This window comes from Polypterus senegalus, chromosome 10 (genome assembly GCF_016835505.1).
Source record: "Polypterus senegalus isolate Bchr_013 chromosome 10, ASM1683550v1, whole genome shotgun sequence".
NCBI lineage: Eukaryota > Metazoa > Chordata > Cladistia > Polypteriformes > Polypteridae > Polypterus > Polypterus senegalus.
Window position 1 is genome coordinate 92,226,912 of NC_053163.1, and position 25,245 is coordinate 92,252,156.

The 25,245-nt window shown below is 38.5% G+C and overlaps 1 protein-coding gene and 1 long non-coding RNA gene across 2 annotated transcripts in view; one reads left to right on the forward strand and one right to left on the reverse strand.

Moving 5' to 3' along the window:
- The window catches only part of fhl1a (four and a half LIM domains 1a), a 54,276-nt gene extending 53,520 nt beyond the window's left edge, over positions 1-756 (reverse strand). The window contains exon 1 of the mRNA XM_039766197.1: positions 596-756. The gene's annotated coding sequence lies outside the window, so the exon portion shown is untranslated. The remainder of the gene's footprint in view (positions 1-595) is intronic.
- LOC120537324 lies at positions 95-24,133 on the forward strand. The gene is made up of 3 exons (XR_005635296.1): positions 95-350; positions 20,080-20,269; positions 20,452-24,133. It is a non-coding gene; the product is annotated as an uncharacterized LOC120537324 (long non-coding RNA).
- The last annotated feature ends 1,112 nt before the right edge of the window (positions 24,134-25,245 follow it).

Consider the following 25,245-nt stretch of genomic DNA (forward strand, 5'->3'; position numbering starts at 1 on the left):
AAAATCCGTGCTACGCTCTTCATCGTATGAACAATTCTTATGTTTGTTGTCAGTTGTCAACTGCCTTGTATGTATATATGTTTTTTTTTTATCAATTTCTTGTCAAAGTAACGACAAACCGACGTTACCCCAGTCCACCCATTACTGAAAATGCCTTTTCGATTTCAGGACATCCGCAGGTCATCCAAGGCAACAGTCAGACAGCTTGAATACCGAGCGCTGCGTCCGAGTGTCACTTCTTTCTTTTTGAAGTCTCCCTGGGCAGCGAGTGCGTGACAGTATTCACCTGGCCGGTATGCAGTATTCGTCAATCCTGTTCGAGCTAACTAAATGGAGGCAAAAACGGACACGTAAGCTGAATGTGTTATTTTACTGAATTTTATTTTATTTTGATTTGGGTGCAGTCTTAAATGCAGAACCAAGTGGAGTGTCAGGTGCCACACGAATCTTCTCGGCACTTTGTCCTCTTTATTTAACTTGGCAAGACTTTATAAACTAACATGTCATTACCGTCATTCGTTGCATTTATTCTGCAGAGCAAAAGGCACAAAAGTCACAGAGAACAAAAAAAACATCGTCAGTTTCAAGCACTTACCACGTCTGTTAATATCGGCGTTCCGGGGCGCACCCGCGACTCATGCACGCGCGCGTCTGCAGCCGCGACACTTACAGGACGCCCGCCGCTCAAGAAGTTTAAGAGGGCGAGCGAGCGAGCGAGCGAGAGAGAGGAGGAAATGTGCCGACAGGATGTGAGACACAGAAACCACTACATTCATATCAACAATGATCTCAACAAGGAATTTACGAGCACTGCTTACCATTGGCCAGACGGCTAAACAAAACCAGAACGAATTGGAGAGGCTACGCAGGGAGAAAGGGGAACCCGAATCTGGTCGCCTTGTTCGTAATGCGGATGGAGAAAACGTTTTAAGCCCAGGTTGCCATTTAATTTGAAACGAACACTTGAGATGGGCTGGTGCCTTGGGCACCACTCTGTGGGCAACTATTGCGTTATGGTTAGCAGTTTAGTTTTGGTCTCTTGGGCAGCAGCTGGAAAAGGTGCTGAAACTGCAACCAAAAGGATGCAGGTCCATGTATGGCCATTATCTTCAATAAATACTGCAAATGAGCTGGTGTTGATGGATCTCTGCTTTATTCAGTTACACTAAGATCTGTTAATCATGACAGCAGTTGTATGAGCTTTAATTTACTTTATTTTCCTGAGTGCATTCTAGAATTTCATGGAGAGCACTTTGAATATTGAGAAAACCACTATATATATGTAAATATTATTATTATTATTAAGCCCTGATGCAGCACCTGTTCTCAGTGAGTTCATGAAGGAATGCCTAAGATCTACAAGTGTTGAGATAACAGATGTGAAACAAATTGCCCTACCACATGAAAAACTATGTAAGCCACAACAGCAAAAACAATTACTCTGTCAATACCAGCCTGCTTTGTTGAATGCAGGCATCCATAAACTTATAACTTGTTACTCCAATTTGGATGATTTGGCAGGAAACAGAGTACCTCAGTCCCGACCTTACTTGTTTTTTGCAGTGAGAAGTCGAGGTTTATTTGGCCGTCAGCTACCATACCATATTCAGAAGAACTATTGTAAAGGCTGAGTGTTGCATCAGCCAAGTCAGTGATGACTTCATCATTGAGTTAGCAGCAGTATGAGATTGCATTCCATCATTTAAATGAGCATTTTCAGAGTCTGCTGCAGGGCAGCCTATGAAAAGGGCAAGCCTTTAATAGTCAAAACAATTTCCAACTAGTGTGGCTAAAGTGAGCCACCTTAAAAAGTAATGAAATGAGCAAGAATCCATTAGGCCGATGCTGGCAAGCACCAGACAGCATCACATTACTGCCAGGAGCAGAACAAGCAGAAGACCTATGATCTGACTCAGCAAAGCACCAAACACTGCACAGACTGGAAAAATTGCCATGTTGGTCCCCTCTGACATGTGGATGGAGAGTTCTGAAACTGAGATCTAGAAGCTGAAAAGCCAGGTGCAGTGTTCAGGAAGGAAGACCGCCAAGAAACATACTTCACTACCGTTCCACACAGGCAGGTTCTTCTACTTATTTATATTGGTCAGATCATCACCCATCTATACCTCTGCTGCACCACATGACAGTGCTGCCATCAGCTTGAACTTCTGTAATAGTCAGTGGGGACAACAGACCTTTCAAAAGAGATATGTAATGCCACTGAGAGTAGCATTACCTGAGGATGATTTCATCAATGAGTCAGCAGCAGTCTGAGCTGACATTCCACCAGTCAAATGGGCATCATTATAAACCTATATTATTCTGTCTATGATTTCTATGCTAATGAAGCTAGGCAAGGCATCCATCTAAGGACAGTGACCTAAAAGAGCAAGGAAATGAGCAAAAATCCTTTGTAAGCACCATGCAGCACTACAGTATGACAGATTGTACAATGACATGCCATCTTCAGTACTATATTTTCACTCAACTGTTCACTCAACTGATTGACTGAGGCCCATCCTTTACATTACACAAGTCATGTCTATTTCTTTTAGCCTTGCTTTAACAATCTGATTTCAATACAGTCTTCAGCTAGATTCTGTGTGGTGGTGGTTTATTCATGACATACTACCTATGACACTGACATTTTTGAAAACCCTTTCCACTTATCTCAGCCAAACAGCTTACATTTAATTTTTATTTAGACTATTTATCGACAAATGAAAAATATTCCCTAGATATTGCGTTTTTAATAAAGCACAGCAGTAACAAAAAAGCAACGTAGATTTATTTGAACTTGCAACATATTTCCAGACTACCATATCATGTCACTTGAACAGTCATGTAAGTTAATGGGTGAAAGATTCAATTATGGATTTATTATATCACTTGTCATCACTTGCAATACTTGTATTGCCTATGCGAGAAGTGGATGAGGAAAAGCACCATGAATACATTAAGATGTCAGCATTTAGGTTTGATGATTTGTTTCACTGCATTTAACCATTCATCAAACATTGAAGCGCGCAGATTTATTCTGTTGGGGCTGCATTGCAGCTTGCAGTCACATGTTGATAGTAAACAATGATGCTGACATCACGTACCAAAACCTGAACACACACGCCACCCATATTTTTGCTGGTACTGCACCTTGTACACTTTTTGCGTTAATTTCTGACATCATGCTCAGAAGACTCATCAGAAGAACGCCAGGAAAGCGTGGCAACCATGATGCATGTGGGTAAGTGTCCTGAGCGTGGAGTATAACCAGCCCTAAGGAATGCATAAGTATTCTTTGGAGGATTGCTCAACTTACTCTTCATCACTAGGGAAGCAGTCTCACAAAATGTGAAGTAAAGTCACTGCTCCTTCATATTTAGAGTGGTCGGTTATGGCAAGCCAAATTATCATTCAGAGATATCTTTAAAACATTTAAATATATCTTGAAAACATTTAAAGATATCTCTAAATCTTTAAAGATGTCTCTAAATATTTCAAGATATCTTTAAATATTTCCAGATATCTTTAAATCATTTGAGATATCTCTTAATCATTTGAAGATATCTGTAAATGAGGGGTTTGTTTCCTGCCTTGCGCCCTATGTTGGTTGGGATTGGCTCCAGCAGACCCCTGTGACCCTGTAGTTAGGATATAGCGGGTTGGATAATGGACGGATGGATGGATGATTTAAAGATATCTTCAAGTGAGGCTTGCCATAGGTCAGTTGCAGTGTTTGGAGCAACTGGTGAGGATTCTCTTCTGTGCTTTATTTGAATGTGTGCTGAGCATGGCCAAGGTCTGAACCAGTGCTGAAAATGGAAACAAATGAATGGCAGTAGTCTTTCTATGGATACAGTGACATTCGATCAAATAGTTTGGGTTGGAGGGTTCCTGGATTCCCCCATGAAGATTATTGAAGAGCTGCCTGTATTCAGCATTACTTTAAGAAGAGGTGCTGGCACTCTATGGTGAAGAAGAGGTGCCATTTCTACGTACTAGGAGTACCAGCCTGCTTCAAGTACTGATCTGCATACTCTGGGATAACTACAGTGCCACAGTGTCATCCCACATCAAAAATTGCATCATCAAATGCCATCCCTAAGACTTGGCCACTTTCCTCTAAACACATTTAAACTACAGATTCTCCCATTGTGAAGTAACACTAAAACAATAACGTGTCATGTGAATAGTCTAAATAATTCTAAATTCATGGCCATTTTCTCAGCTAAGCACATATTCCATATTATAGTTCTCATTTTCAGCTTTTTGTGAAATCAGGTTGAGCCTGTGGGTAACAAGATATCCCAGATTACATCATGAGAATTTAAAGAGCTTATGATCAATTGTTTTAAATCCATCTAATAACAAACTACACAGTCTCTTTTCAAGGATGTAAGCATACGCCATTATTCCATCAATCCGGTTTCTAGATAACTTGTCTTGATACAAGCTAAGCAGAGTAGAATATTCTTACATCTTCAAAGTGGAGTCTGCTCATTTTCTCCATGTCTGTGTGTGCTTTCTGCGAGTGCTCTGGTTTTCTACTACATCCCATGGATACATTTTAAGTGTAACAGAGGCTCTAAATTGGCCATATATGAATGAATATGACTGTATGGATCACCCATACTTGACTGACACCCCATCTAGGGTTAGTTTTTAAGTTTTTGTTACAGATGTAGCAAGAAAGTCTCTGGCGTCCTCAACTTTGTCCTAGACTATTTGACTTTAAGAAAACAAACAGACCGTTTGCAGCATATCATCCACAATCATTTTTTTGCTGTTAGTTGGTGTCTTCAAACTGTAAACCACCAAACATCTTCATTACTGATATGTCTCTGAACTCAGAAGTTCAAGGTTGTTTTGGAAGTATGCTTTTGCATTTTAAATAGGGACATGGTATAGAAGAATGCTGCTGAAACCAGTTCAGAGGCTTGTGGTAAAACATTTCCATTAAGATTTATCATTTGTAGTGAGCTAAATCTAGCCACTTGCAAAATTAAAGCCCTCTTTTAAACAAAATTGCCTCTGTCTGATGCCATGACAAAATAAAGTAACTGTCATGTGAGATTTTTAGCCACATCCACCCTTTCTGCAGATATTAAACATCAAAGAAAAGGGGAAAGTAGAAGCCAAATGTTTCAGTATTTTTTTTTAATTTCAAAAGTTTGCAGGGCTTTAGTATGTTTTCTGTCTGGTCTTGGAAAACCTGTACCAGAACCCTTCTTTACTTTTGTGCTCATTTCAGTAAAAGCAATCTATCCATCAACTGGAGTCCATTCGTTCCTTGAGCATTGGGCTTAATGCAGGAAGCAGCTCTGTATGGGATACCAGACAATTGCAGGGCTCATTCACACACCTATGCACACTCATTCATATTTAAGTGAATATAAAGTGGCTGATTAACCTTTGAAAGGATTCAGAACAAACACACATGGGCATGGGAAGCATGCGTAAACTCAACCCAGCTAAATACCAGACCTCAAGGTATACTTATGTGTTAACAGCTCTTCTACTGTAGTGTGTGGTACAATAAAATAATAACTGATTACTTAATAAAGACAACAACTGAGAGTGTGAAGTGTATCTTGTAGAGTCTTCATGGGTATGTATGGCTTTTGCTTTTCAATAGAATTAGGGATACATTTCAAGAAAATTATAAGCAGAAGACTGCCATGTTTACACCATTAGTAGGTCTGGTCCAATGCTAACACACTATCCAGCTAGGCTTTCAGTGTAGCCACTATGGGTGTTGAATGGCTAGAGCTTTTTTTAAGAGGTCTCTGGTGGCCTTCTTGCAAAATATATTTACAGTAAGTCTCTAATGCAAACATTTATCCGTAATGTTTTTCTAAAGTAGGATGAAAATACATTGAGATTATTTATAATGGCTTCTGTATTTTTGTCTGACAAGGTTTAAGTTATCTTCTAAGTCTTACAAATATACTGTTAAATAATTTATGCTTGAAATCATTTTAATGATGATGTCCATAATATGTTAGGGTTACAACAGTTTAATTTCATATACAGTATGTCTTGGAATGGCACAATGAAGCATGTATTCATTTGTCCATTTAAATCTCATTTAAAGAGGTATAGGCTTACTGTATGCATCACATCAATTAGAAAGTAGTTTGCAAACATTTTAAATTTAAGTGCAATATATGCCAATTAATTTTCTAAAACTTTTTTCTTTTAAATTTCTTTGAGGCACATGGACACAATGGAGAAAAGACTGGATCCATCCCTGGATTTGACTGCACTTAACTGCAGAACACGTCAATTAAACCAACATACACACACCTTTACAGAGAAAGTTCATATTTACACAGTGATCAAGCCTGAAGTAGTAATTTCTACACCGTCTTGTTGCCATAGTAAAACATAAAATGATATGTATAAATCTGGCAGGCAGATAATACAAAGAGAGAATGGATATCAGATTCAAAACGAAACATGATTTCTAAATTTACGATTTTGTGATTTCACAGACAGACATTCAAAGACACTTGAGGAGAGTGTGTGCTGTTGATGTGGATGAACAAAATGTTCATTACTTAAAGAAGTACATTGTTCTGTTCTGTGTCTACTGTAACAATTCCAAATGAAGATGTATTTCTCTCCTTTTTATTCTTTTGCTTCATTTAAAACTGTCTTAAAAACTGAAGTCTTTAAAAAGGAGCTGTACCACTTTATTTGGATGAGAACTACAATCAAACAATACACTTGAATCCTAAGCACAATTAATTAGATGTCTTTTTAGCATGAACCCGATTCTATCAAAAATCCTTCATGACAGGCACATCAAGCTCAGCATTAAAGTCAAAGATGAAAAACCTACTTATTACTGTTTCTAGCCCAGTTACAATCAGACCACTCATTCTTGGCCTGCTGACTGGGACAGGCACAGAGATGAAAACCTGATTTTGGTTAGCATTGTAATGTATGACAATAATAGCTTGGTAAGCGGGTTCAATGACACGATATTTGGTACACATCTTCAGGCTGCAGCTTAATTATGATTTCATAAATTGTTCCACTTATAGTTCGGTCATGGATCCTGGAGGTTTCATTAAGTCACAACTCTACCGTGACCATAGTTATCAGTATGACATACATTATGACATGAACACACCTTAGGCCAGATTATCTCAAGGCATAATATGAGCTAACACTGCTATGCTGACAACACACAACTCTATTTATCAACAGCGCCTGATGACCTTGACTCTCTTGTCTCACTGACACAATGTCTTACTTGTGTTTCTGAATGGATGAGTAGTAGGTTTCTCAAACAGAATATGGAGAAATCATAAATCTGAGTGATTGGCAAAAATGGATATAATAAGGGTATTAGAAATAAACTTGATCTAATAGGCTTGAAAGTTAAGACAGAGGTAAAGAATTTAAGGGTAATTATTGACTTTGACCCAAATTTTAAATCACTTACTAATCAGATTACTAGGATAGTATCTTTTCACTTGAGAAAAATAGCAAAAATTAGACCCCCTATAACTTTGTAAGATGCTAAAAAATTAGTTCACACCGTCGACTAGATTACTGCAAAAAACTCCTCTCAGGACTACTCAAAAAAGACATCAATCGACTGCAACTAGTGCAGAATGCAGCTGCCAGAAACTTATCTAGGAAAAGAAAATCCAGTTTTGATGTCACTACATTGGTTACCCATGTCATTTAGAATTGACTTTAAAATACAGTTTATGGTTTACAAAGCCTTAAATAATCTCACTCCATCCTATATCTTGGAATGTCTTTCACTTTACACTCCAAATCGTAACCGTAGATCTTCAAATGAGTGTCTGCTTATTATTCCAAGAGCTGAACTTAAAAGAAGTGGTGAGGCAGCCTTCTGCTGTTATGCACCTAAAATCTGGAATAGTTTACCGATAGAAATTCGTCAGGCTAATATGGTGGAACACTGCTAAAAACCCATTACTTTAACATGGCTTTCTCATAGTTTTATTTTAATGTAATCCTGATATTCTGTATATGCATTTAATTATCATTTTTTTTCATGACTCCACAATCCGTACTAACCCCTACTTTCTGTCCTGTTCTTTTTCCGGTTTTCTGTGGTGGTGAACTGCGCCACCACCACCTGATCAAAACACTGTGCAGTCCCTACATTGATGGATTGAAGTTCAGAGCTATATATGACTGTCATCATCTAATTCTTCCACGTGAAGCCTGAAAACTATGAGCCCTGATTAAGATCATTTATGTTAGGTAGAATGCCTAAAGGGGGCTGGGCGGTCTCATGGCCTTGGAACCCCTGCAGATTTTGTTTTTTTCTCCAGCCCTTTGGAATTATTTTTTTGTTTTTTCTGTCTGTCCTGGCCATCAGACCTTACTTTACCTTTGTTAATTAGTATTGCTTCATTTTCTTCATCTTGTAAAGCACTTTGAGCTACAGTACATAATTTGCATGAAAATGTGCTATGCAAATAAATGTTGTTAATGTTCAACTAATGTGCACAGTGCATCATTGAACTAAAGCTATATAACAACTGAAAGCACATGCTAATATACTGATAAGAGATTGGAGAAGCTTGAATTCCTCCCTGTGGCAGTTTTTGCTTATAATAGACCCTTATCTTTAAGTAAACAAGTGAAACAGCTCTCAGCATAGCAGAGTCACTGCAAGTTCACCATTTCACAGAAACATATCAGTCACCCTTAAGGTTAGGAATGCATGAATCAATGTTTACAATGCTGCCTTACCCAATCACTCTCCATGTGTTTCGACCCACAAATAAAGTGGGTCTAAAGCACAGTGTGTGTATTCTGAGGTTGGGCAGTAAAGTTTAAAATACATGGATTTATTCAAATTAGATCTAAAGAGAGATCAGGCCTGAAAATCATTTCCCAGATGCAGATTTCATAAACAAGAATGAAAGTCCATTTTGTTTATACTAACATAATAATGAGACGCCTTTGTCTAAAATAAATGAAAAAACATAAGTGTGGACACTCAAGGAAACCATGCAATGGCAGCATTACACTCAGGCTACTAAATATAGCCTGTGGGTACAGTGGGATGCAAAAGTTTGGGCAACCTTGTTAATAGCCATTATTGTCCTGTATAAATCGTTGGTTGTTACGATAAAAAATGTCAGTTAAATATATCATATAGGAGACAAACACAGTGATATTTGAGAAGTGAAATGAAGTTTATTGGATTTACAGAAAGTGTGCAATAATTGTTCAAACAAAATCAGGCAGGTGCATAAATTTGGGCACCACAAAAAGAAATGAAATCAATATTTAGTAGATCCGCCTTTTGCAGAAATTACAGCCTCTAAATGCTTCCTGTAGGTTCCAATGAGAGTCTGGATTGTGGTTGAAGGTATTTTGGACCATTCCTCTTTACAAAACATCTCTAGTTCATTCAGGTTTGATGGCTTCCAAGCATGGACAGCGCTCTTTAACTCACACCACAGATTTTCAATTATATTCAGGTCTGGGGACTGAGATGGCCATTCCAGAACGTTGTACTTGTTCCTCTGCATGAATGCCTTAGTGGATTTTGAGCAGTGTTTCAGGTCGTTGTCTTGTTGAAAGATCCAGCCCCGGCGCAGCTTCAGCATTGTGACTGATTCCTGGACATTGGTCTCCAGAATCTGCTGATACTGAGTGGAATCCATGCGTCCCTCAACTTTGACAAGATTCCCAGTCCCTGCACTGGCCACACAGCCCCACAGCATGATGGAACCACCACCATATTTTACTGTAGGTAGCAGGTGTTTTTCTTGGAATGCTGTGTTCTTTTTCCTCCATGCATAACACCCCTTGTTATGCCCAAATAACTCAATTTTAGTTTCATCAGTCCACAGCACCTTATTCCAAAATGAAGCTGGCTTGTCCAAATGTGCTTGAGCAGACCTCAAGCGGCTCTGTTTGTGCTGTGGGCGGAGAAAAGGCTTTCTCTGCATCACTCTCGCATACAGCATCTCCTTGTGTAAAGTGTGCTGAATGGTTGAACGATGCACAGTGACTCCATCTGCTGCAAGATGATGTTGTAGGTCTTTGGTGCTGGTCTGTGGGTTGACTCTGACTGTTCTCACCATTCGTCGCTTCTGTCTATCCGAAATCTTTCTTGGTCTGCCACTTGAGCCTTAACTTGAACTGAGCCTGTGGTCTTCCATTTCCTCAATATGTTCCTAACTGTGGAAACAGACAGCTTAAATCTCTGGGACAGCTTTCTGTATCCTTCCCCTAAACCATGATGGTGAACAATCTTTGTCTTCAGGTCATTTGAGAGTTGTTTTGTGACCCCATGTTGCTACTCTTCAGAGAAAATTAAAGGAGGAGGGAAACTTACAATTGACCCCCTTAAATACTCTTTCTCATTATAGGATTCACCTGTGTATGTAGGTCAGGGGTCACTGAGCTTACCAAGCCAATTTGAGTTCCAATAATTAGTTCTAAAAGTTTTGGAATCAATAAAATGACAACGGTGCCCAAATTTATGCACCTGCCTGATTTTGTTTGAACAATTATTGCACACTTTCTGTAAATCCAATAAACTTCATTTCACTTCTCAAATATCACTGTGTGTGTCTCCTATATGATATATTTAACTGACATTTTTTATCGTAACAACCAACGATTTATACAGGAAAATAATGACTATTAACAAGGTTGCCCAGACTTTTGCATCCCACTGTAACTCCTGCAGCCATGGGCTTCCATTGCCTTTTATACTTGGATGTATTTAGTACACTGTATAAATCCTATAGGGGATATTTTTATTTTCTTATGACCTTTGGAGTAACTGTTGTTAGCTGGAATTCTGATTTCACTATTTGTGCATGAAATCTATTTTTTTTAGAAGTGACAGAGGTATGAAAACGGTGTATTATTGTAACAAGTTGATCCACATATGTAATTTACTGTCTGACAAGTAGGTTTGTATTTTGCTATTATTTCTTTAGTAAACTACATATTGTTTAAATTAATCATTTTTGTGCTGCTAAATACAGTACTGTGTTGGGAACAAATGTAAATCGTTTATTCATAGTTGCATATTTAAGTTTAAACAAGCAGGGATTAAGAGATGACATGGTAGAATTGTTCAAAATTAATCTATATAATGGATAACAGCTGTTACTTTTAACCAAGTTTTTCAGTAAGAATAACGGGGCACAGATGAAACCTGGTTAAGGGTAAGTTTCATTTTCAAGTAATTCCACTGAAAGGTTACAATTTTGTTTTCTCATTAGGAGCCATGCAGTAGATATGTAGACTAAGTGACCATGTAGCATGATAACTAGTATTACTTTGGGAACTTTCAGAGTTGAAGATGTTTTGCAGAGGACAGGTGTATAGGGATTGACAAGCTATGTTATGTTGAATAGCCTAATTGCTCCTATATTCTTATATTGGTTTATTTTTTAGAGTGAAAAAATAAAATACAATTCAAATAGGCTGATATAACTCAAGTTCATTAATGCTGAAGAAAAGGAAAGTCCAAAATGTGAATTTGTTCAGAATCCAATCCTTGAATTCAAAAATGGTGAAACAGGGAACCTAATTCCATTGATGTCAGAAAGACACACAAATTCGCCATTGCTTAAAGGATATTGGAAACTTTCTTCCATCATAGCACTTCATTGACCAAGCTGAACAGCCAGGCAGTCTACCATGCCAATTGTAGTAAACTCTTTCATAAGCCAGTTAGGTATATCACCAGTCAGACTATGAATTTAAATGGATAACTAATATAAACAACCAGTACAGAAAAAAAACACCTTGTTTGAAAATATGTTAAAGGTATGGGAACTAATCCCACATTATAGGACATACAGTATATGAATGGCATGCCTCAGATGTTAAATAGACTCTGCAGAGGATAGTGAATTTTCAAAGATGGTTCCAACTATGATGAGTAGGGTATTCCATGACTGTGAGATCAGGGATGGAAATTGCTAAGCAGTCGATGATGTGCAGCCCCTGTACAGTGACCCCATGTGACAAATACTGCAGGCTAACTACAGAAATGTACAGTAGCCAGTACATATGGTATGACTACAATCTGGAGTTACTCATGGCCTATTAAGCCAAACCCACTGTTCTGAATGTAATACAGATCACAAATGTGGATGGAGGCCAAGAGCGGTGTAACCCGAGTACATGGTCCAAAGTTATAAACCAAGCAGGCTGCTTCATTTTGAAAGTGGTAATGTGGTCTTATGGCACGATCTGGGAGTCCTTCCCAAAAAGACTTGTAGTACTTACTCCATGTGACAAATGATCAATGTTTGGACTAAATTTAGGCTTTCTATGGAATAAAAGGCCATTAACTAGCTGCAGAATTTGAACAGTAAAACGCTGACACCAAGGGAGCATTTCATACTCCTTATGTACAGCACACAACATCTACCATTCTATGAAACAGAATGAGCAGATGAATTTGTGAAATTTTCACATTAATCTGAAAGAATCTGTGGTTAGTCTGAATGTGAAGAGAACGTGAAAGTGAGGTAAAATTTATGGGGCCCTTTTCTTTGGAGAAGTAGCTTAAGTATCACAGAATTAATAACAAGGAAATTCACTGTTTTTTCATAGGCATGATCATCTAGGCAAAGATCTGTTTGTTCGATTTTTGATACATATGTGAGAATACAGTAGGGATAGGCTGAAAGTAGACAAACTCTGCTTATAAGGAAATAAAGATACAAAGTTCCATTATTTTTACCTCTAGAGAATTTCAATAATATGCAAGACTATATAAATTAGTCAAAACATTAGAAGCTGTTATGATACTAGCTGGGAAATCTAAATTAATTTCTTTTAGAGAAAAGAATGGTGAAAAGAAACTAGAGGCTACATTGATTGTTTATTTAGAAAAGTGTGTTCCTCGTCTCAGTGATTTGTTCTGGGGGTCACTGGTGCTATCGAATGATGACCCATTTTCAGTTCCTTTAAGTAGCCACCAGAATGAGAGGAGGTGAGGACAAAGCATGAGTGTCACCATTGTACCTCACCCGGGATTTGTTCAACTCCAAGAACAGAAGTAGAAGAGCTGTTAGTGATTGTTTTACACCTCCTTCCTTGGCCTATGAGGAGGAGAAGGATCCACATGGAGCAGGTCATCAGTGGATTCCCTCAGGGGTCTGTCCTTGGACCATTACTGCTACTGTTTTATATTAATAACAGTGATTTTGGTACAGTCAGTACACATGTGATATTCACAGATAACACTAAAACTGAAGAGATGGCAGACACTGAGGAGACAGGAAAAATAAATCTTTGGATGAATGACCTGGAAACCTTCAGAACTTGGCAAATACTTGGAAAATGAAGTTTAGTATAGAATTGTGCAAAGTGCTACACATGGGCAAGAGAAACATCAATTATAAATAGAAGATGGGAGATACTGTCATACATGAAGCAACCCCTGAAAAGGATTTAGGGGTGGATGTTGACACAATATTTTCATTGACTAATGAAATGTAATGTACAGAAGGCAAATAAAATGTTAGGTTATTTTAAAAAAAAAATGTTGAATATAATTCAAAGAGCGTTACGCTCAAATTCAATAATGCACTAGTAAGACCGCATCTGGAGTATTTTGTGCAAGAAAGACATAGCAGCACTTGAAGCTGTGCAGAGGGGATCGACCAAGTGCATCCCACAAGTTAAGGTCCTACACTGACAGACTCCGAGAACTAAACCTGTTTTGTCTCAAGCAGAGGAGAATGTGTGAGGACCTCAGCCAGGTATTTAAAATCCTCAAAGGCACTGATAATGTAGATCCAGCAACATTCTTTCAACTTAAGGGTGAATCACATACTCGGGGACTTCAGTGGAAATTAAGGAGGAGTGCATTTAACTCTGAAGCCATGAAGTACTTCTTTATGCAAAGAGTTGTGGGACTCTGGACCAAACTACCAAATACATGTAGTCAAAGCAGAAACCTTGACAACCTTCAAGAAGAATCTGGATGAGATATTGAGGCAGCTTAGCTATTAGCTAAAGAAATGGGCTTGGTGGACTGAATGGCCTCCTCTCGCTTGTCAAATTTCTTATGTTCTATGCTCTTTTACATCTGTCCCCTTAACACACTTACTTCACTGGTGTATTTAAGCCGAGCATTGACATTTCCAATATCACAGTATCCTGTGTAAGAGGTGTCCTACCCTGCTTCCAAAGAGTTTATATCTCAAATGCAATTTCGTCTGGATAGGACTCTTGTGTCTTTTTTAATTATTCAAAGCACACTATTAAAACAAAGAGACCAAAGTAAATCACTCGGCTTTTACTTCATCAGGTTACCATTTTTTAAATATCATGTTTCTCTGAAATGGAGCACTGCACTAGGGAACAGCTAGACAGAGCACCAGCTGATGTGAAGACAGTGAAGATTTGTAATATTGTGTTTTGTACCACCCATGTGAATAAGGTCTGTGGTGTCATGTCACTGCATTCTCAGGCCGGCTCATTATGGATATTTACAGTACCCCCTTTGATCATTACAGCTGACCATCCTCCAAGATGTGAGCTATACATAGGAGGATTAAAGGGGCTAGCAACCTTATTAAACAGTGGGTCTGACAACAAGAGGACAAGAAGACGGGGCCAGAAGCAGTCAGAGATCTGGTAGAGAACAAGAACGAAGCAGCAGATGATCACATGGTTAAAAATCAGGAAAAATGTTTTGATTACCGATTATTAATGTGGGCAAAATTGCAGAGAAAAGAGGATTAAAACTGAAAGCAAGTATTCAAAACTGAAAAAAGGTAAAAAAAAAAAAAAAACACAAAACAAAGCACATGCTACGTAGAATCAAAGAGCCTCAATGGCTAATCCATGACAGAGGTCAAAAGCTTAGGTATGTCGGCAATTAGAGAACAATAACCTAACAGGTATTCATTTGTTTGCGTTTTACAAGTGTTAATTAAATGTGAATTCCCACTGGCCACACACATAAAGAACTGGATTGTTTATTCATTTAACACATCAAGTGCAGGCAAAAACGTTGGCAGGCAAAGTCAGAGAGTAAGGCTTTGTAGCCCATGGCAGTGCTTCATCCTTTCCTGTCACAAATTGCCTTTAAACAACAGACACGCAGTATCTGAAACTCAGAATACAGCATACAATTGAGGGTATCATTTACAAAAATGAAAGCAGATAAAATGTTAGCAACAGAACAAACTGTGCACAGCACTACAGTAAGACATTAAAAATGGACTGCAATATTAGAGTGAAAAAGAATGAAACGATGAAAACACATTCCCTCCCCTCCAGAAGCACTGATAATGCTGGCCACAAAGATATCAGGGCTGACTGGGAAGGCTTGGAGGGTTTTGCAGTCTTACTCACTGCAAAGTCATTTCCTTTGGCTTGAAATGAGACATCTTAAAATACCAACATACATGCGATCATTTCAGCAATGCAAACCTTGTCAACTGGACAGGGTCTTAAATCGTTAACTCATCTCATCTTGCAAACAGAAAAATGACCTTTTCTTCACCTGGTGCTTGAGGATCTTGAATATAACGTTGCTCTTTTGAGGTAGTTTTATACCCATATGAAGCAATGCAGCAAGTGTATCTTTTTCATGGGCACTTGGAGATCTGAAATTTAAAAAAAAAACTTAGATCTTGTAATGAAAAAACATGTATTTTAATATATATTTTTACCCTACTATTTAAACAGTATGTATTCTTGTATCAAAGTAAAACAAGCTAAAATCTGTCATCTGACATACACTTGGAAAAATCTAACTCTCCAAAAATCACTTGTAGGACATCAAATACCCTCAGGGGACCTATGGGAAAAATATTTAGAAAATAGGCAGGAACTTGCTTTGATAAGGCTAGTAAGGTGCTATTGTAGTGCCATCGATAACATTAGATTAAACCTATCTATCGTTAATGTGCCCACATTGTAATGAAACTTCATTTAGAATCCACAATTAGTATAAAGTAACATTCACATTTAAGTGAGATCCTCGAAGGGGAACAACCTCACACCCCCATTAAGATATGGTACACTTAAGAAAAGGCAGTTATAGTAGGATAAAAAAATGGAATAGTGCTGATACAAACATATACAGTATACCATATAGACAAGTAGTGTCATTCTTTTTGTAGGTTCTAGTCATAGAAGAGTTATGAAAATGGAAGTAAATTAATATCAGTTAATAACTAAACAGTAAGACAAATAAAACTGGCAGTTGATGAAAGATGCAGAATATACAATACAATACAATACAATTTATTTCTGCTTAGCCCAAAATCCCACAAGAAGTACTGCAATGGACTTTAACAGGCCCTGCCTCTTGACAGCCCCCCAGCCTTGACTCTCTAAGAAGACATGGAAAAACTCCCAAATAAAAACCCTAGTAGGCATTTCAAAGAGAGACCCCTTTCTAGGTAGGTCGGGCGTGCAGTGGGTTTCAAAAAGAAGGGGGTCAATAAAATACAATACACAGAATATGGAAAGTCCATTTGATTTTTTTTTTCTTTTGGCTACCGAGTGCCTCCCTGGGCATTAAACAATAAACTTCACTACAGGGTACTGTCTGTGACTGACTGAATCATACAGTCATTTGCCAAAGGTGGTGTCATTGCTCAGTCCACTTTGGGGTACTATGAAATATTCAGGAAGGGTAAACTGGTCAAATCAGTACCACAGAGAAAAGAGAAACAAAAAGGGTAAAGTTGGGAACAGTCGGTCATGATTGCCACATTTGTAGATTTTAGACAAAAAGTCTTCTACAAGTACTTAAGGGTCCACATCAATGACAGGATGGACTGGTCTTGTAACACAGAACTATAATTGAAAGGGCAGAGTAAACTGTATATTGAATGTTAGTAACAACATCCTTCGCATCTTCTATAACTCTGTGATTGCCAGTGTGGATTTCTGTGCTGTGGTGTGCTGGGATGGTAACATCATTTCAAGAGAGGCCCACCAAAGCAAGGGTAGGCTCAGTTATGGGTCACACTCTAGACCACCAGAAAGTCATAGCAAAGGACAGAACTAATACAAAACCGAGTGCCCTTATCAACAGCGCTGCACATCCTCTCTCTGACACACTAACACTGAGATCATTCAGCCAACAAATTATTGAGCAGAAATGGGTCAAGAAACTCTACTGGGGCTCCTTTATACCAAACAGCAATATAATGCCTCACTGGGACTGTGACAGCCAAGGCAGAAGTTTACTTTCTTTTTAATTTTCTTGTTTTTTAGTCATTCTGATGTATGTTCAGACCATAATGTGTGTGTGTGTATATATATATATATATATATATATATATATATATATATATATATATATATATATATATATATATATATATCAGTATTCGTCTATTTATTTATGTGTTTATTTAAAGAGCTTTTATAAAATGTGATGTTTCCCCCTGGGGTCAAATAAAGTTCTATCTATCTAAATGAAAAATGGCATACATTAGTATAACATGAATTGCCTCAAAAGCAGCTCAGCTTTTTAAAGGAATCTAAAGAGTATGACTAAGCTATACAAATCTTTTTTTTTAAAGATTTGGCAGTTTAATTTCTTCTAAAAATCCTTGTTTGTTCTAATTCATTTGCTTACTAATGATGGCAGAAGCAGCAATGAAGTAGCTGCTCCTGTCACTGGCCCTTGTGTCTGCTTTTCGTTCCCAGGAAATAATTGAAAAAAATGAATACCACTTATACAATTAACTGGCCTTTCCCTATTCTCGTTTATAGTCATGAGGATAATTCAATGAGAATGCTGTATTTTTTTCCTAGGTTTCAATAATTAGGAGTCTAGCTCTCATTTTCTTCTTTTTATTTCAATTTTTTATAGAGTGTTTCCTCTAAATCGTATCCAAATAATGATAAAGAGAGTACACAGGCATTAAAAGCTATGGAGTAGTGGAAATTTTAATAATATTTTCAACTGGAAAATCATTAGCAGATAACTGCTTAAATAACAATGACATTTAAAAAAAAAAAATCTAAATATCATGAGCTGGAAGACTTACTCGTGTGCTTTTTTAATTCCTACTGAAGGTTAACACTGTGTCCTTTTATGACGACACAATAAAGCTCTAATGCAGTATATCAGAGTCTGCTTAATTAGGCTATTAGTTAAAACTAAAAGTAGGTCATGGCTGGAACAAAAACCGACAACCACTGCAGTTCTCCGTGGCCTGAGCTGAGCAGTCAGGTCGTAGGGCTTACTCTCACATTCACGCCTGCTGGGCCAATCTGGAATAACCAGTTCATCGAACAAAAACACACGTCTCTGGGGATGTGGGATGACTCCAGAGTACCAAGGGGAAGACCTACACAGACATGAAGAGGATGTTTAAACGCCACACAGGCAATACGCAGGCGTGCGATTTGGGCTCGGGTCACCAGACGCACAAACATCGAAGAGCACCGCTAACATGAAACTTGGCTGGTCACAAGGCCGACTAGTGTCAAAGGGATGTTCACTGCTGTTCTAGTTTGGTTTAATTGTACAAACTGGAGAGGCTCTGTAATGATCCTGCCTGTCTCCATTGTGCAAACCTCTGAATTTGGTTAGTTGCTTCGGCAGCCAGCTAAATAAAAGTCATTATTGCTAGTTATCTGTGAATCACCTGACGAACTGTCTTAGCAGAAATGGCTCTGTGGTTATATGAGCTTCTTCTCTGCTCTCAGACCCTACTTGACAAGAATAGTCAAATTATGCTGAAGGGGTTAATAACAACCACCATTTTATTTGCAAATGTACTGATTTGTTAATGTTGGAATGTGATTCTGAATTCTACGTTGTGTGGCCTTATTGTATGGATGATGTACTCATAATGCACTCTTGTTTTTCCTGCAATATGTAATGCTGTTTGATTTACTGAGGACACATGTGAGTGAGTAAGAATTCACTTTCTCTTATGTTATCTGGCAAATAAAACAACTGTTACCACATTCATTTCTCTGCAAAACCTCACTTAGCAAGGAGATATTTAAACAGAGGCAGAAATGGAGTGCTTAGTAAGGACTATTGGCGTGGGCAGTTGGACAGTTTATCATGCGATGACTAAAGCAGGCAGGGCTCTATGATTTGACAAAACAGAAAAGTAGTGTTGTTTTTGTTTTTTTCTCAAATTGCTATTATTGATGTTTTTTTAATGCCACTTGGTGATCATCCCTTTTCTCTGCAAGTTTATATGCAAGATCTCTGAAGCTATTTTCTTGCCTGCGAGAAGGGTATCTAGAGATGAAATAATTCCAAAAATTGGTTTCTAAAGACTATGCAGAAAATTAATTTTCAGTTCTTAATGGAATGGAGGAGAAGAGCTTTGTTCAATCTTTGCTCTCCAGATATGCATCTATTGCTATTCCTTTTAAGAAATGATTAAAGGATTCCAAGTGTAGACAAGTAGACAAACTAAGGCTAGACCCGAAGTGATTGTTCAGGAAAATCAACAAAGATGAACGTAGTTTTAAAAATGACTGTAACTGAATATGCTGTGAAAAGTTAGATGTTGTTTATAGCATTATAAGAAAACAGGAACAGAGGTGGCACAGTGCCTGGACTTGCTGCCACAGAGCTACAGGGCCCTGCCACTTGAATCGCAGTTTCATATTCTTCCTGTGTTCCTGTGGCTGCTTTTCTTTGTACTCTGGTGTCTCTCTCTTGTGTGTAAAAGGCCTGCAGTGATGCTAAAGTTCCCTTTGTGTGTCTCTTTAGGAGCTCCACGAAGCTTTACTGTATATTAATATTGGTTTGTTCCCGCTAGGGCTAATTTCTGCCCTGTGTCTAATATAACTGAGCTAGGCTTTGGCTCTCCATGAGCCTGAAATTTAGAAAATAGATGTATGGATGGATATTAAGAAGCAAGGCTGCTCCCAGACATGAATGTCTGAATGGTTACTTTGTCAAATTCCTCCTGTTTGAGATTTGTGCCCTTATATGGAGCTTCAAGCATTCTCACTCCCTCACTCCCTCACTCGCTCGCTCGCTCGCTCACTCGGCCTTTCCAAAGAATCTCAGGGTAATCCACACCTTATGTGGAAAATGCCACATTTACGCAAACACAACGTTGCTTAGTGCCTTTGTGATCTTTTCAGTTTTCAGAGGAAAAGAATCCATCTGCAAGCGTTCTCTGATCAAGGCGGATACAGTGATAGAGCTGTTTCCCAAAAATCTTCTGGAGTACAGCTGTTGGATATGAACAATACCTCTGTTATACAGCAGTGATTTGTGAAAGTGTGTACAAGAAATCTCATGCAGAGCAAGTCTTCAACATATTTTTTAAAGGTGAGCAAAGGAGGGAAGCCTGTGCCTTGGTAACAAGTGCTTTTGTTGCCCCTGCGTGTGCCAAACGGGGATCTCCTAGGATCCATTTCACAAACGGAAGACTTAATGTTTCTCTATGTTTTTTGCATGATCTTTAATTGTGTCCTTCTATCCATTTTCTGAGCCCTTCTTTCTCTTTACAGGAAACTATCCTGGCAGCACTGGTCGCAAGACAACGAACAACCCAGTCTGCTAGTTTCTTTCTGAAAAGGTTGACCCCAAAATATACAAAGTAAAACATTTCCAGGCTAGCATTTGTTGTACTCACCAATAAGACATCAATGTACTCTCTTCAAAAGCCTACAGTGGAGAATATTGTGGAAGTGTTACTAACGTCAGTATTTTCCGTCTTGACTAATGATATTAGGAGTCCCTATCAGCAATTGGCATACCATGAAGATCTCCATCTCTGCCAAACGCTCCCCTGCCTTCAAGGTGACTATTCAAAAAGATAATCATTTAAATGATCATTATGTTATTAGTAATTTTCTGTCGCATCATTTCTACTGAAAGGATACATGTAGTACTTACTGCACTGGAAAAAAAAAAAAGAAAAGTGAAAATCAACATAAATACCCTCATGACCTTTTCCAGCATAATCCAGCCAAGCAGGCCCCTTGAGACTTGACTTATTTGCTCATTATCCTGTTTTCATACATTTTTCATTAAAATGTCACAAAAAAGGAGGAAAAAGAGACAAAAAAGGATGGCCACACGCCCAACAATCAAGACTAGCTGAACGCTGGCAGTCAGCAGGTCACCCAGTAAACCTCTATGGGCTTGGCAAAGATATCCAGCATTACTGTATCCTGCCAGAGCTCGGCAGCTTAAGTTACTGGACTTTATTTAACACAATGTACAGCTATCAAGAAAAAAAAAACTCAAAGATAACATTAATATGATAATTAGAACAAGCATGATTACTGAATAACTCTCCGGTTAGGAGGACCATAATGCGTTCCAGAAACATCTGCAGACTAACAAATGTTCTTCTGAAAAGAGCAAAGAAAACTCTTCCCGAGAGCAGACTATACTGAGTATGCAACGGGCATTTTTCTCACTCTTCATTCATGTTTTTTTGTGTGTAAATGGTTCCTAAACTACATATGCATTTCTATTTATTTATTTATGCATTTATAAGTATATTTGCTTACTAGGACTTTCTAAACATTTAAAAGGTCAAAAGACAATGGTATAACAGTTAATATTGCAGCCTCAGGGTGTGTGGACCTTAATTCCTTTCTTGGGTAAGAGTTAAAGCAAGCAGTTAAAGACCTTTAACTTAACATGAATACAAATACAAAAGAACAATCAGTCAGTATACAAGCAAATTTATGAAACTACATTTCTAAAATGTAAAAACAATAATGAGAAAATACACTTACTAAGCACACTTTTAGGGACACTATACTAATAATGGGTTTTGCTCTCAAAAAAGCGTCAGTTCTTCATGGGATGGATGTTGGAAACATTTCTTTTGAGATTCTGGTCCATGTTGACTTGATTGCATCACACAATTTCTAAACTTGTCAGCTGCACATCGATGCTACAATTCTCCTGTTCTACCACATCCCAAAGATTTTCTACTGGATTCAGATCCATTGACTGGGAAAGCCACTGAAGAACACTGAACTCATTGTTATGTTCGTGACACCAGTTTGAGATGATGTTTGCTTTGTGACATGGTGCATTATCATGCTGGAAGTAGCCATTACAAAATGGGTAAACTGTGGCCATGAAGATTACACATGGTCAGCAACAATACTCAAATAGGCCTTGGCATTCAAGTGATAATTGATTGGTATTAACAGGCCCAAAATGTGCCAAGGAAGCATTCACCATACCATTACATCACCAGCAGCCTGGACTATTGGCACAAGGTAGGTTGGGTGCATGGATTCAAGCCATCAGCACCAAAATCTGACAATACCAGCTGTGAGCGGGAATCAAGATTCATCGGACCAGGCTATGTTCTTCCAGTCTTCAGTTGTCCAGTTATGGTGAGCCTGTGCCCTCTGCAGCCTCAGCATTCTGTTCTTGGCTGACAGAAGTGAAAAGCAACATGGTCTTCTGCTGTTGTGGCCCATCTGCCTTAAGGTTAGATGTGTTGTACATTCTGAGATGCTGTTCTGCTCGCCACAGTTGTACTGAGTGGTCATCTGATCTGATCAAGCCTTTCCGACTGCTCTTGTGAACAAAGTGCTTCCATCCACAGAACTGCCGCTCTCAGTATGTTTTTCATTTCGCATGCCATTCTGAGTCAGCTCTACAGACATTTGTGTGTGTAAATACTTAAACCAGCTCATCTGGCACCAACAATCATGCCACAGTTGACATCACTGAGATCTAATTTTTCCCCACTCTGGTGTCTGATGTGGCCATTAACTGGAGCTCCTCACTTGTATGCTTTTATTAATTGTGCTGCTGCCACATGACTGGCTGATTAGATAATTGCATGCATAAGCAGGTGTACGGCCATTCCTAATAATCTGCTTAGAGTTTATGTAGTGGAGGTTGTTATAATGCTGTGGGGCCACTGGCCCTCAGGCCTTACTGAAGATAAGTGGCATCACAAACTTTATTAAGCATCACAATATTCAAAACCTGGCTGCCCCTGTAAGAAAGCTAATGGAATTTCCAGCTTGAATCTCTTCCTCCACATACATTAAATCAACAAAAAGCTGGCTGAAATGACATTTTGGAATGCCGTTCCTGGTCTCAAAATTTAAACCAGATTGAAATTCTCTGGTGGGAATTCCTGAGGATCTAAGGAAATCAAGAATATGAAAAATTTCTTCAAGTTTTTTAAACTTTCCACTCCTTCAGTTTTCTAACCTGGTAACCCAGTTCAGGGTGATGAGAGCCAGAGCCCATCGTAGCAGCACTGGGCACAAAATATGCACTAAAACTTGAAGCGGTGCCAGTCCACTGCAGAAAACATTTGTGCACAAACCAATATATAGTGACTCACATTGTCCTAATTTAGGGTGGTCAGTTAATAAGGCCTGGAAAGTTTTGGATGGGAGACACTGGGACAATGAAGTACTCATTCAAATTGGTGATGAACACAAGGCCATGCCCAACCCAGTACTCTTAATTTGTAAGGCAGTTAACCAGTGCACTACTATGCCACCCACCATTATGGGAAAAGACTTTGTGTTGTTCCAAAAGGGACTGCACCAAGTTCTAGATTCTGGTGTTACATGGCCATACTGCCTCTCCTCTCCAGGAGAATGTGTTCAAATTCTGGCCAGGCCACTGTTTGAGCAGGGTTTGTTTTTTCGGGTATTATATTTCTCTTCCTTCATCTCTAAGACCTAAATTTTAGGTTCATTCACAATGCAAAATTAACCCAGTAGGAATTTCTATGGATGTGTTCGTGTGAGTGTACACTGTGAAGTTGTGATTTGTGTCCTATTCCCATTGCTGTCAGAATGGGCTGTGGCCTGCCATGAAAATGGACTGCATTAAGCAGTTTGTAAAGCTTGGCATTGATGATGTTGTTTACGTTTGCTTGTAAATGATCATATTAGCATAAAAGCTTTTTATCTTTGCTCTTTATTTTGTAATGGGTACCAGTAATTTTTGAGCTCACATCGAAGTGTTTTTTCTAGACTTCATTATTGTAATGCCCTCTTCTCTGGACTTCCTAGTTGTGCTACTAGAAGTCTTCAGCTTGTTCAGAATGCTGCTAGAATGCTAGAATCTTGAGAAAAACAAAAACTAAAAACTAAAAATCTAAATAAAAAGTAAAACAATTGTCTATAATTTGCCTGGACTAAGCAAGAGCTGGAGATATAAATAACATTTCTCTCTATTATAAAAGAAAATCTTGAAACTATTGCCAAGAGATTTTATCAAGTCTTGCCGATGGTCCTCTCACCTCTCATTCATGTGAATGCTTTCAGCTCTTATAGATTTTTACATTTTCCTCACTTTAAGTTCCCAATTAAAGAAGACTTAATATGTCCAAATTTTATTGAAGAATTTCATCCTGAAGGGTTATCGACAGAAGAAATGAGTACATGGGCAATCCTAGCACCGAGAAACGATAAAGTCAAATGAATTAATGTGAAAATTGTCGATCAGTTACACAGCAAATTGGTTAAATGCGTATCAAGAGACTATGCTGAAACAGTTGGTGTTGAGAATGCAGAAGATGAAAATATCAACTTACAATATCCCGTAGAATATCCACAATGGTTAACACCATCCGGTTTTCCACCAGCCGAATTACTGTTGAAAGGAGGATGTATCGTAATGTTATTGCGTAATTCAGGGATGAGTGATGGGTTACACAATAGGACAAGATTAGTTGTATATAAAATTGGTTGAACAATTCTGACATGTAAAATTTTAACAGGCGACAAGTAAAGTAATGTACAGGGTGGTCCTGATCTAATTATGCAGATCCTGATCGTCTGGATGACTTTGATTTACGCGGGGACAATTCTAGTTTGGTGCAAAGACATAACAATCTGTTTAAATTGTACATCCGCTTCTCTATACGCGAGCAGCAGATCCGTGAAGCAGATAGGGCGTATCGCCCGCCCGGGGGTTGGCAAGCGAAGCGAGCAGGGGGCAGAGCCCCCTAATCACTTTAAAAAAAAGTTATGTAATAGAAGACAGTTCTGCAGTTGTCTAATTTTGAGTTGAGTTGTTTAGGTTTGAGTCTAATTCATCTGTGCTGTTTGCTTTTTTCTTCCTCTTTATTGCTGGTTCTATTCATTTTTCAATCTAGGTATGTAACAACATCAGCCATCTAATCTAGTCTCAGAATCATTTTATATGAAACTGTCAAAAAAAAGTGTAAGCCACTAATTATTATACTTCTCAAAAATGAAGCATATGTGTTGGACCCAACAGCTACCATGATAAGCACAGTTCTCGCTGCTTTTGAATGCTCGGAGGCTCCAAGATGGCCTTCACATTGCAAC